Genomic DNA, 12542 nt, shown 5'->3' on the forward strand with positions numbered 1-12542 from the left:
CAATGCTAAATAAATTCTATATAATTATTTCTAAATAAAACACTTTTTTTTTTAATTTAGAAAGTTTCCCTATTCCTCTTAACCAAAGAGAAAGGACAGGATAGCTTTACAAAAATAGACAATGAGAAATGATAATTTAAAAATAATCTTCTGATATCCAGATAATCACTCATTAAAAATAAAATAATATATGGCAGCTGTTGCAAGCTCTTATTAAATATCAGGCATTCTGCTAAACAGTTTATAACTGAACATAACTTTTTGAAAAGATTTGAAGCCGAATCTAGAAATATGAAAGAGTATTTGTGCCTGGGAAATATGATAATAAAAACATTTTAGAATAGAGGTTTTGCATCCCAGGGCAATAAGTATAGCATATATGAATGCTCCAGAGAAAGCTATAAATGGATATAAGGCTGAAAAAATCCCCACAGGGGTCAGGAGGTTAAATTTGATCTTAGATGAGACAGAGGAACTCTGCAGGTTTTGGTGGACACACATAAATCCATACACACAAATTTGTATTTGGAGATGACAATTTGTTCTACTGCAACAATCCAAGTATATAGCCTGAACTAGAGCATAGTCATGAGAATTGAAAGGAGAGGATATATTATTTAATAATTTCAAAGCAGAAGTGAAAATTGGTTATAGAATGGATATGAATGTTAAGAGGGGAGAGAGATGACTCTGGACATCCTAATTTGCCTGACTGGTATTTGTTGTTATAAATAAAGTATATTAATGAACAACACACAATTTCTTTTGAAGAATCTTAGGTTTTTATGCAGACTAGATCAAAGCCAAAAGTAGTAAACAACGTCACAAGAGCATAAATGCTTTCTCTGATTTGCCCTCTTGAATTGTAATATAATATTCTCAGAATATAGCTTTATTCCTAAACTACAAAATGTGATTATGGGAGAATTTTGTAGGGTATTTGTCAAGATTTATATGAGAAGCTTTTTTAAAAATATACAGTCAATTTCTAAATCATGTCCAGATTCTGTTGTACCCTAAGAGGTAAGTGTGAGGTGGGAGAGGCAATGAGTGGTGGTATTTATGTATATTTCCCCTTCTCATTCCTGTTGGGAAACACCATGCTAGAACCATAGAAAATGAAACATAGGATGTGTATTAATCATGCCAAGTACAAGTCTGAACATGTATTTTTTTTTTTTAATGTATTTATTTATTTTTGGCTGTGTTGGGTCTTCGTTTCTGCGCGAGGGCTTTCTCTAGTTGTGGCAAGCAAGGGCCACTCTTCATCGCGGTGCGCGGGCCTCTCACTATCGCGGCCTCTCCCGTTGCGGAGCACAGGCTCCAGATGCGCAGGCTCAGTACTTGTGGCTCACGGGCCTAGTCGCTCCGCAGCATGTGGGATCCTCCCAGACCAGGGCTCGAACCCGTGTCCCCTGCATTAGCAGGCAGACTCCCAACCACTGCGCCACCAGGGAAGCCCCCCTGAACATGTATTTTAATGATCTAGTCAATTTATGAATTAAAAACATGTGGTGAAGATAGAAAAGATCTGACTATTAATTTGCTGATTAATTGGTACTCAATATATTGCTCTACACAACTTAGGCACTTCAGAAACATTTATTTAAAATGAAATTGAAAACCTCTTTTTGTGATATGTTCCCTTATCACAGTCATACTTATTTTTGACATAGAGCATATAGCATATGTATTAAAATTAAAAATTGTAAGTAAGAAATTTAATCCTGAGATGAAACTGTACTGAAAGACCATTGATTTTAAGTCAGATAGCTTTGGATTCCAGTGTTGACTCATTTACTAGAATTGCTTGACCCTGAAAAAAATATGTACTGAAAGCCGTTTTCTTCATTTAAAATATTGAGACAATACCACTGAAATCATTGTGTTATTAGAAAGATTAAATTAGATAATACAAATGAAAACACTAGCAAAAATCTGGATCTAATAAGCAATCACTAAATACCTACCTCATGTATCTTTTAAATTAAAGCAAAACATTAAAAAAGGTGGATCAGAATTAGAACTTGTCAATAATGTAGTCATTAATACTAGATATTTACAGTTAAAATAATCAGAATTAATCACGCACATGATCATGTTTAAGACAAACATGAAGACATAAAGAAAAATAGACAAACAATACAGCAGCACACACACACAAAATGACCACCTCAGTAGTTTTAATAGTCTCAAAAACATATTTCAAGCTTCTCTAATAAGGATACCACTGGGGGGCTTCCCTGGTGGCGCAGTGGTTGGGAGTCCGCCTGCCAATTCTAGGGGACGTGGGTTCGTGCCCCGGTCAGGGAGGATCCCACATGCCGTGGAGCGGCTGGGCCCCATGAGCCACGGCCGCTGGGCTTGCGCCTCCGGAGCCTGTGCTCCACAATGGGAGAGGCCACAACAGTGAGAGGCCCGCGTACCGCAAAAAAAAAAAAAAAAAAAAAAAAATACCACTGGGAATTTATTCTGAAATATGTCCAAAAGTCAATCATAATTATTTTTTTAACTTTTATTTTGAAATAATATTGAACTTACTGAAAAGTTTTTAAAATAGTAAAGGGAAATTTCACGTGCCATGTATTCCAATTAATCAGTTTTTTATTTTGCCACATTTGCATCTGAATGTGTCACCCTAAACAGGTCACAACAAAGCTTTTGTAGTATATCCACTGGAGAAGCATAACTTGAATCTAACCACAAAAAGACATTGAACTGTTCAACTTTTCAAAGAAATTTGTAGTAATGTCAGTTCAACTCTTATCATTGTATTTTCCAGTCTTATCACCAGAGACACTTCCCAGAGCAGAATCTGGCTTTTCTCTTGTCCCTGACAGACAAGCATTTGACATCACACTGGGTGCAGATTATGACTGTATTCTGGAAGAATTACTCAAGGATTCAGGGTGGCAGTTGCTTATATTACTCAAGCTATATGACTTATTATAGGCCTTTTCCCCAACTTGGAAAATCCAAACTAGGGAGTAAGAATATAGTTGTCCCTAAAAAAATGACATATATTCATAACCATTTTCTTATTAACAATTGCTTCAGAGACGAAAATTTCAGTCAACATTTGTTCAATGTTGGGTATGTGGAGAAGGGTATATGGTTGGGTATATGATTCAGTCTGCCTGTCAAGTTCATGAGTAAAACAATCCATCATGTGAATTTAAAAAACAAACAAAAAACACAAGGAGTGGTCGACTATATTCTCTCCTTCAAGCACGTCATAGTCTTATCCACTTGAAAAGAGAATATCACTAAAATTAATTTAAAAATATAACTACATCTTTCAAAATCAACATTTTGGGGGATTTATTGGACACTTACCTACCTATCAGAGGACAACAAACTTCTCTGACCTCAAAATTTAGCCAATTATAGGAATTATTAATGAGAGCAGAGAGTCAGCTCCCACCAAAATGCTCTGAGATATTCAAGCCAGCTCATATCCTCTGAGATTGACAGACTAACATCTGCCTGCAAACAGCTTATTCTTATCCCTGGGAGCAAGTTTAGCCCTGGGTCTTCCTACCTCCCTGTACCTACCACTCATCTCTTGGTAGAAGTAATGTAAGGTTCTGGGTGTTTCTTCCTTTCTGTATCTGTCCCACATACTTGTCGAGGCCTAGTAGAGCTTAAGAGTAGAACAGCGAGCAGCTAGCTTCTGACTAACATTTACAGAGGTAATCACCACATTATGGTTCTGATAAAGAGCTGCTCAGTTGTATATCTCCCTCTGATTTAATTTTGGGGATCTAAATACTGACAATGATCTGCTTAATAAGACTTTGGACACTGTAATTTATTTTGTTTCTTCTGCTTTCGCTTCCTTAGGGCCTACCGTAACATGCTTATTTTCTGTCTATCCTTTTTCTATCGCCTTAAGACTGAAATGGCACTGCTTAAGCTAAACTGACAGCATCAATGTACGCACCTTTCCTGAAATTTACATATAAACCTCCTGGCTGTAATCTCATTTCTGATAGATAAAAATGATTCACCTGCTCTAACCGATAAGTGACCTTCTTTTCTTCTTATCCTCACAGCAGTTACCTACTGTATATGACTAAAATAAGAGCATCTTTGTAAAACCAAAATGGTGATTCATACATATTAGATGCATAACTTCATTGCTTTCAGGTTAGTAACTATGGGAAGACTGTATCCTTGTCTGTTTAATTAATGATGTAGGCTTTTATATTTGGTTTTCATAAGAAATCTGTTGTTGCCTGGTAACCGACTTGCCTGTGGGCTCCCAGAAGAAGCTGGGCTTTCTAAGCAAAGCCCCCCTGTTGTCTTATAAATAGGGCAGTAAAGCTTGCTCAGACATGCCTTAGGCATTCAGCAGCTCTTTTACTGTACAAGTATCTGATTCTGACTGAGAAGTTCTCTTCACTAGAGATACACTCAAGTGGACAAAGAGGAAGCAGAAGAAAGGCCCCAGTTTCCATTTTCGTTTAATAGTATGAAGGAAGGCAAAAGACCAGAGAGATATTTGCTCTTATTTCCCAAACTGGGAAAACAAACTACATTAGAGGAGTATTAATTAGCTGAAGGTAAAAATCGATTATGATTCCTGGACAATTTAGCTTTGGGACAAACTAAAGCACAGCAGGACAATGGCAAACAGTACCATCAAAGCAGAGACATTGAAAAAATACAGCTTACAAAAATGGATTCTGTAAGGTATGTAGCTCTGATCATGAGGAAAGGTTTTGCTCAGTTAGGTTAACTATGTCCCCCATGCTGCCTTTTATATACTCTATTAGTGCTAGTATAAAATTATATTCTATTTATTCTATATACCTGTTTTTTTTTTCCTATGACAATATAAGCTCCAAGAAAGGAGGGTACTTTTCTTCTTCCTCACCTATGTTCCCAACACTTAGAGAACCGATGTGTAGACACAGTGGGAGATTAGGTATGACATAAATACACTACCATGTGTAAAATAGATAGCTAGTGGGAACCTGCTGTATAGTACAGGGAGCTCAACTCGGTGCTCCATGATGACATAGATGGGTGGGATGGGTGGGGTGGGAGGTAGGTCCAAGAGGGAGAGGATATATGCATACATATAGCTGATTCACTTCGTTGTATAGCAGAAACTGACACAACATTGTAAAGCAACTATACTTCAATAAAAAATTAAATTAAATTAAATTAAAAAGAGCCTGACACAAGATTTGCACCCAATAAATGTTTGCTGAATAAAAGCCAAAAGGAATTTGAGTTCTCTATGAGCTCTTCAACGGCAGGACAACATTAACATTTTTTATTGTACAAAACTGTTTCTCAGTAAAGTTTTATTAAGTGAAGGTAGTATGAGTGAGTGGATGAAAAAATGAGATGAATGAATGAACAAGTAAATGAATAATAGAAAAGAAGAAAGGAAGAACAAAACTTCTTAACTGCCAAAGACAGTTAAAAGCCATTAAGACATAAGAGTATCATTTGGTGGTGACTAAATACTCATAGAAAAAACAGCTCAAAGAGTACTGAGGATGTACTTGGGAAAGCAATTTGGGCACAATTAACTAAATAACTATGGATATCCAGTAGGATAAAAATTATTGCCACATGTGTCTTAAGAATCCATTATGATATATATAATTTTTCACTAAAATCTGACTCAAAGAACTTTTGGCATTTTAAATTTAGCTACTATTTATTGAGTGCCTACTATATTCCAGGCACTTTCCTCAAACTATTTTTAATTATTAACATATAAAATTTAGGCATTACCTTCCCTTTTTCAAGTTAAGCAAACCAAGACAGAAAGAGGCTACAAGACTTGTAAATGCTCCATGTAAGTTAAATAAAATATATTTATGTTATTGTAGGGCACAAAATTTGTCACCTCAAAATGTGTCTTTGGTATGTAGATTATTTCAAACTGAAAACAATCAAGGTCCAAAAGACTCAGGAAGAAACTTTGACCTTCCCCCTAACTGCCTAAGGAATTTTGATAAGACCTGTTGCAGGAAGGGAGCTATCACCATTTGTAACTACTGTACAAATTAGGTGTATAGACAGGGAGGAACCTAGTAAAGTCTGTTTGTTAAAATTTTTCTCTGTGTCCCACTGTCTCTGCATGGCCCAGAAAACATTTGTTTACAAAGTATTTGCTTTTCCATCTCAATGTCTATTGCCTTCCTCCCTTTTGAGGTCCCAAACCACTAATCCCAACATCTTCTTTTGTCTTTAGCTGAAAATGATATTTAAGGTGAGGGTTTCAGCCATTTTGACAAGTTACTCAATTTTCTTGGGTCTCTCCCATGTTTATAATGTTTTTAATTTTTTGTTTAATTTTCTCTTGCTAATCTGTCTCATGTCAATTTAATTCTTGGACCAGCCAGAAGAACCTAGAAGTGTGGAGGAAAATTTCTTCCTCCCTGACACTATGCAAAATAAATTGAAGAAAAATATTCTGTATTTATTAAAATAATACCAAAAGGCCAAATAAATGTTTGTCTGGAGTCAATTTAATATTTACAGTTTATCTACACAGAAAATAAAATATTGACTGTGAAATGCCAAATCTTCTCTTACCAGTACCCTGGAATATTTAGTCAAGAAAGGAGAAATAATCCTATGACAATTATACACTAGGAGACATGTTTGGCTTTTGTTGTCTCTATTCTTATTTTTTGTGACAATGAGTAAAAATTCCAGAAATTTTATTACAGTGATGTTCTACTTCATGGAAACAACAACAAAAAAAATGTTTGGTAAAATACATGGCAAAAATAGAGTATTTATTAGGAAGGGTTAAACTATCAATTTCAGAATGGTGAAAATTTTTTTGTATATCTAATAATATTTCAATGCTATCTTCAATTCCCTTGATTACATCTTAGAGTTCCACAAGTAGTTATTGAAAACATAAAAGGGAGGGGAGGAAGCTTTATGAAGATAAATGTAAATCAGACTTTAACGTTTTCCATGCTGGCAATAGAGTAATGATTTATGTTATTATTATTTGAGTCTCAAAATAAATAATACATTTCTGAAAGCAAGAATTGTTTCTTGAAGTATATTTATTTTCTAAAATATACAATTTTTTTTGTTAAAACAATGGAATTGAAAGAAGTAAAAAAATCAAACCCATTAAATAGAGAATATTTTCTCTGTCCTTGAAAATAACCAATCATATCATGTACACTAGTGTTAGAACCTGTATGAAGTAGCAAATAAAATACAAAATGAACTGCCCATCTTTCTATGTATTTATAATAGTTTTCTCCTAAAATAGTCATTTTACTGCATCTGTCATATTGAAAACATATCAACTTCTAGGAACTTTAGAGGGGATAGTAAAAAATGATGGCACAGCAATGGTTTTGAAAATATAATGTCACAGTTGGAGCTAAGTGAAACAGAGCAACCCAACATATTTAACGTAGTAAAACTATACATCTACCAGATAAGATTAAAAATCTCCAGTTTGCTTTCATTGAGCCCTGTATTGATGTCTCTTTGTACAGATGAAAGCCACTACAGTAGCTGCAATGTATCATGGTGCTTAAGCATGAAGACTCTAGAATCAAACTGCCTGGGTTCCAGCACTTGGTAACTCTGTGACCTCATCATAACCCCTTTATACTTCAGTAGACTCATAAAATGGAGATAATAATAGTGCCTATCTTATAGAATTGCTATAAGAATTAAGATCAAAGATGTTAGATATCACTATTAGTTAAATTTGGTAGAATAAATTTAAGTTCCACAAGGGTGAGAACCATACATATTTTTGCTTATTACTGACTCCTAATGCCTAGTAAAATTTCCAGAAAACAATAGATACTCAACAAATATTTATTGAATAAGTGGAAGAATGTATGAATAAGAAGATGAAATATAGGATAGATGGAAAAAAAAACATCACTTCACCAGCTATTATTTTTCTAAGATGCAAAACTGAATATTCAACCAATATTTTTCTCTCCAGTAAATTGTTCTACTGTTGGGCTAAGTAAACAAAATATTATGTATGATCTCTGAACATGATATTTTCCACTGTTCCAAGGTACAGGCAATTTTCTCAGGAAGTAACCTACAATGTTCCTTTACATTATTAAGCTTTTGGAATGATATGTGAAAGTGATGGAAATGTTTTTGACAACTTAGGAAGGCTGCTTCCTTATAATTCATATTGTGAAGCATCAAAGGTACACGTTCATGTCTTCCCAGTGACCTACTGTTCTTACTGGGTAGACACAGGTATATGTTTTTGTACCTTGAGAGCTAGAGATGTCTGTAATCTAGTGACTGACATCAAGACTTGAGTCTTTAAACCTTTCCTATTTTGATTTGAAAAAAAGTAAAAGTTGAAATGAAAATAGTTAAATTAACATTTATTAAGGAACCGCTGTACTTTGTGTTCTGCACAATTATTCTTACATGTTCCTTAACTAATTGTAACAACAATTTATTTTATGGTTTGGGAATATGATGTCCAGAGAGATTAGGAAATTCACTTTAAATTAGGCAGATATAACATGGCAAAGGGAGAATCCAAAGTCAATTGTATCACATTCTGAAACCCATTCTTATCTTATTATATAGGATAAGATTCCTTCAATTGTATCTGTTGCATTATATATAAAGGTGATATTCCCTAAAGTGTGTTCTGAGTAATACTAATGCTCCTTGAAGTGCTGGTAAGTTAAAACAGGTTTTTTAAAAAGGGACTGTGTCAATTAATTTTGGAAAGCACTACATCTTGGAAATTTACAAAAAGTTTTATTAATCTTTGTATTCTTCATACCTGGTACTAAGATTAGCACATGAAACAAATACACCATAAACATCTGTCAAGTGAAGAAATAAAATGGTTATCATATATTCAAACTGTAGTGGTAGGCAAACATAGTGGTAGTAAGAAAGATTAATATTAGCATATAAAAGGGGTCTTTGGTATATCTTACAGGAAATAGCCTCATATAATTTCATCTAACAGAGATTTTGCAAACGTCTAGTGCCTTGTAATTTCTTGACATGTAGACATCAATCAATAAATTATTTGGCAAAAATAATAACATGGATTAGTTCTCTTAGACTCTAGACACTGTGTCGGTGCATGTTTGGGTTCAAAAACAAAACACTCAGACTCGTATTTGATTATAACTGAGCCAGAATTGTTAGCCCATTTGTCACAGAAGAACAGAAATCACATGTGAGGAGCAGTTGCAGATGAAATCAGCTTTTCACAGACACTTTGTCTTGGATTAAGGGCAAGACAAAATTCCAATGTCTTGTACTAATTTTCTAAACTTTAAATAAAACCTATAGTTTTTATACTGGACCATGACTTAAAACATATTTCCTCTAAAACAACAATAAAATTCCGGGAACCAGACATAATTGTGGATTTTCTAGATCTATTAAGTGGTCTATTATAAATTTTAAAGTTCTATCCAAATTAAAGAGAACACTTTTGGAAGGAATAGTTTATTCAATCCATAGTTAATTATGCCTCTTCTTTAGTCATCTACAGATGCATTTTTGGTGGGTTCAAATTCTCTTCAATAATCAGATCCTAGCTTCAGGATAATAACTACTATTTACAGGTATTTAAGCCAGTTCACTTGTGTGACACAGAGGGCTAATGGACCACCAATATCCATAATCTCTATAGTATAAGACGTACCTGGAAATATCTCCCCGCCCTTTGTATCTAGATAGTGCCAAGCAACTAATTCTAGCCAATGAAACATGAGCAGAATTGATATGTTTCAGTTCCTGGCTGAGACATTAGCCAGAAAGAAAACGGAAGAGGAGCTCTTTTTCCCTTTTCAACACATTTAGAAACCTTATTTTACAGATAGCAAATTCATAAGCTGCATGGAGACTGAATTTGTGAGAGACACCACATGGAATAGGGTCACCCTGTAAAAGTACCTAATGGGAACATCGGAATTGGAATTTATATGAACAAAAAAATAAAATTTATTGTGTTAAGCACTCTAATCTGAGGCTTGCTTCTGAGAGAAGTTAGCTTACCAAACTAATAAAGATGTCTAGAAAATTCAGAGACCTTAAAGGCAATATTCATTACACTTAAAAATTAATCAGTTATTAACAGGAAAGTTGTATCTAAGGAACACCATAAGAATAAAAAAAAAAAACTCTCCTTTGATGTGAATTTCTCTAGCATCTTTCCTTGTTTATGTGTCAATCTTTATTTCAAAAAAACACTTTTTTATCACTTATTATGTGCCAGGTACTAAATATATATATTCAGTCTCTAACTTCTAGGAGTTCAGAGACATATTAAAGAGATGACACTTTAAATTACTATAAAATATGATGACAGGTACATACAAAGGGCATGGGAGAACAGAAGAACTGGTATTTCAACGTTTTTCGCAGTATCAGGGAAGTTTTCATCTGGTAGTTAATTTTTAAGCTAAAGTGTATGAACGGGAGTTTGACAGATGGCCAAGAAGGGTAATAGATATTTCAGACAGATGGAACCATATGAAAAACCGCACAGAATTCCAAAAGGCGTGGCAAGTTTAAAGAATGGAAAGTAATTCAATAAGGCTAAAATCTGGAGTTTTGGTGGGTGGTAAGGGGGGAAACAGATAGAGAGTGAAGATATGGATATCAAGATTAACAGGCTAGATTGGAGTCAAGGTTGTAAAATGGCATATGTCTTACTTTAGTAAGTAAGAATTATTTATAATTTCTTTCCACAGGCCTTTAAACAAAATCCTTTTACATTTCATGAAAGATTGTACCATAACTCTTTGGTTCACTTGTCTGTCTCACAATATGAGCTCCTTAATGCTGGAGGCTCTGAAATAATAATCAACTTTGTATTTCTAATGATATACACAGTGCTCCATACATAAATATTACATATTGGTTTAAAAAATAGATTTGAAAACTCACATAAATAGATTTAAAAATAGTCCAAGATGATAACAGGAATTGGGGTAGAGGAAGCTTTTGAAATATGTGCCAAGGTCCTCATCAAAGGAAAATGAATACCTTAGACATCTGTGTACATGAGCTAAGAAGATGGAAAGTAGGAGGGGGGAGATAGTCTTATGAAATACATTTACAGAGTACTAGTTATTTAGAAAAGAATTAAATTTAATTAAAAATTAAATACTAACAGCATGTCAAAAAACAACTGACTTTTTATTGCACCCAGAAATATTTTGGGGAGAAGAAAGTGTGGAATGAAAGGAAGAGGAGGATGGTCATCTTCTACTTGAGAAAGTTTAAAGTGATCTTATGGAGTTGTTTAAGGTCGTAGATTAGGTGTTTTAGAAAAAGAATGAACTATAAGATAAACTCGTGTAAATAGAACAGAATTTTCAGAAGATAAGAAAATGTCAGAAGCCAAGGAACGTACAGGGTGAGATAAAGTATGATCCAATGTCAATGAATCTATTCTAGCAACATCTTGACTTTTAAGGAATCTATCATTTTGAAACCAACTGCATAGCATATTATATCAAATATTGCCTTTGATCAATGTAACAATTTTGAGAGCTTAAAGATTAATTGGGTCCATGATCCTCAACTATGTATTTTGTGTGACTGAGGGAGATGTTTCACATTAGTCCTGTGGTTTGCTTACACACGGTCACACTGTAACTACTTTGTCTTCACCATGAAACTGGAAGGTCTTTGAAGGCAAGTCATGTACTTTGCTCATTGCTGCCTTCTTTTCAGGTGAATTAGGAAAGTTGGTGCTTTAGAATTACTGACTTCAAAAAATATTATGAGTGAAAAAAAAAACCTCATTTACACTTATTTCAAGTCACCATGTCACTACCTAATGGAAAAAGTAGAAATATTTTGATAAACTCTATTGAAAGATTGAAAGGACTTAGTATAGTTTCTTTTAAAGCTATCTTGTTCATCCATTTATAAATGCATTGTTGTCATTTTCTTCACAGAGAATGAAAGTTTAGCCATGTTTATGAAATGATTGCCATGAAATGGAACACTTGTTGCATTTTTTCTAAAGTGCAGGGGCATGATAATCTAACCAGATAATTCAATTTTCCATTTTTTTTAAACACAAGAAATGATGAATCTATTTTTTTTCAGATGTTAGAAAAAGGCCAAGTAAGTATATTTCTTAAAAAAAAAAAGACATGGTATTCTTATCATCAACTAATGTAACGAAGACTGCATTTTCTTAAATTCTATAAGCCCTTAGATTCAAAAGCCTAAATAAAATGATTAATAAGAGAACTAAGTATTAATCTAGCCATGTCTTTTCACAAAGTTGAAGACTTTGCCTCATTCAGTAACAGTTCCTTTGGTTTTACTGCCTGGCCTATCAAACAAAAGATAAATGAAAAAGACAGCCTCTAGTTTTCAAATTATTAATTTATGAGACATGGCTAAAAGTTTTATATAAGAATTTGAGGGCTTCCCTGGTGGCGCAGTGGTTGAGAGTCCGCCTGCCGATGCAGGGAACACGGGTTCGTGCCCCGGTCCTGGAGGATCCCACATGCTGCGGAGCGGCTGGGCCCGTGAGCCATGGCCGCTGAGCCTGCGCGTCC

The sequence above is a fragment of the Aethalodelphis obliquidens genome, unplaced genomic scaffold (genome assembly GCF_003676395.1).
Source record: "Aethalodelphis obliquidens isolate GAN/ISIS:26980383/991018 unplaced genomic scaffold, ASM367639v1 scaffold13, whole genome shotgun sequence".
Classification (NCBI taxonomy): domain Eukaryota; kingdom Metazoa; phylum Chordata; class Mammalia; order Artiodactyla; family Delphinidae; genus Aethalodelphis; species Aethalodelphis obliquidens.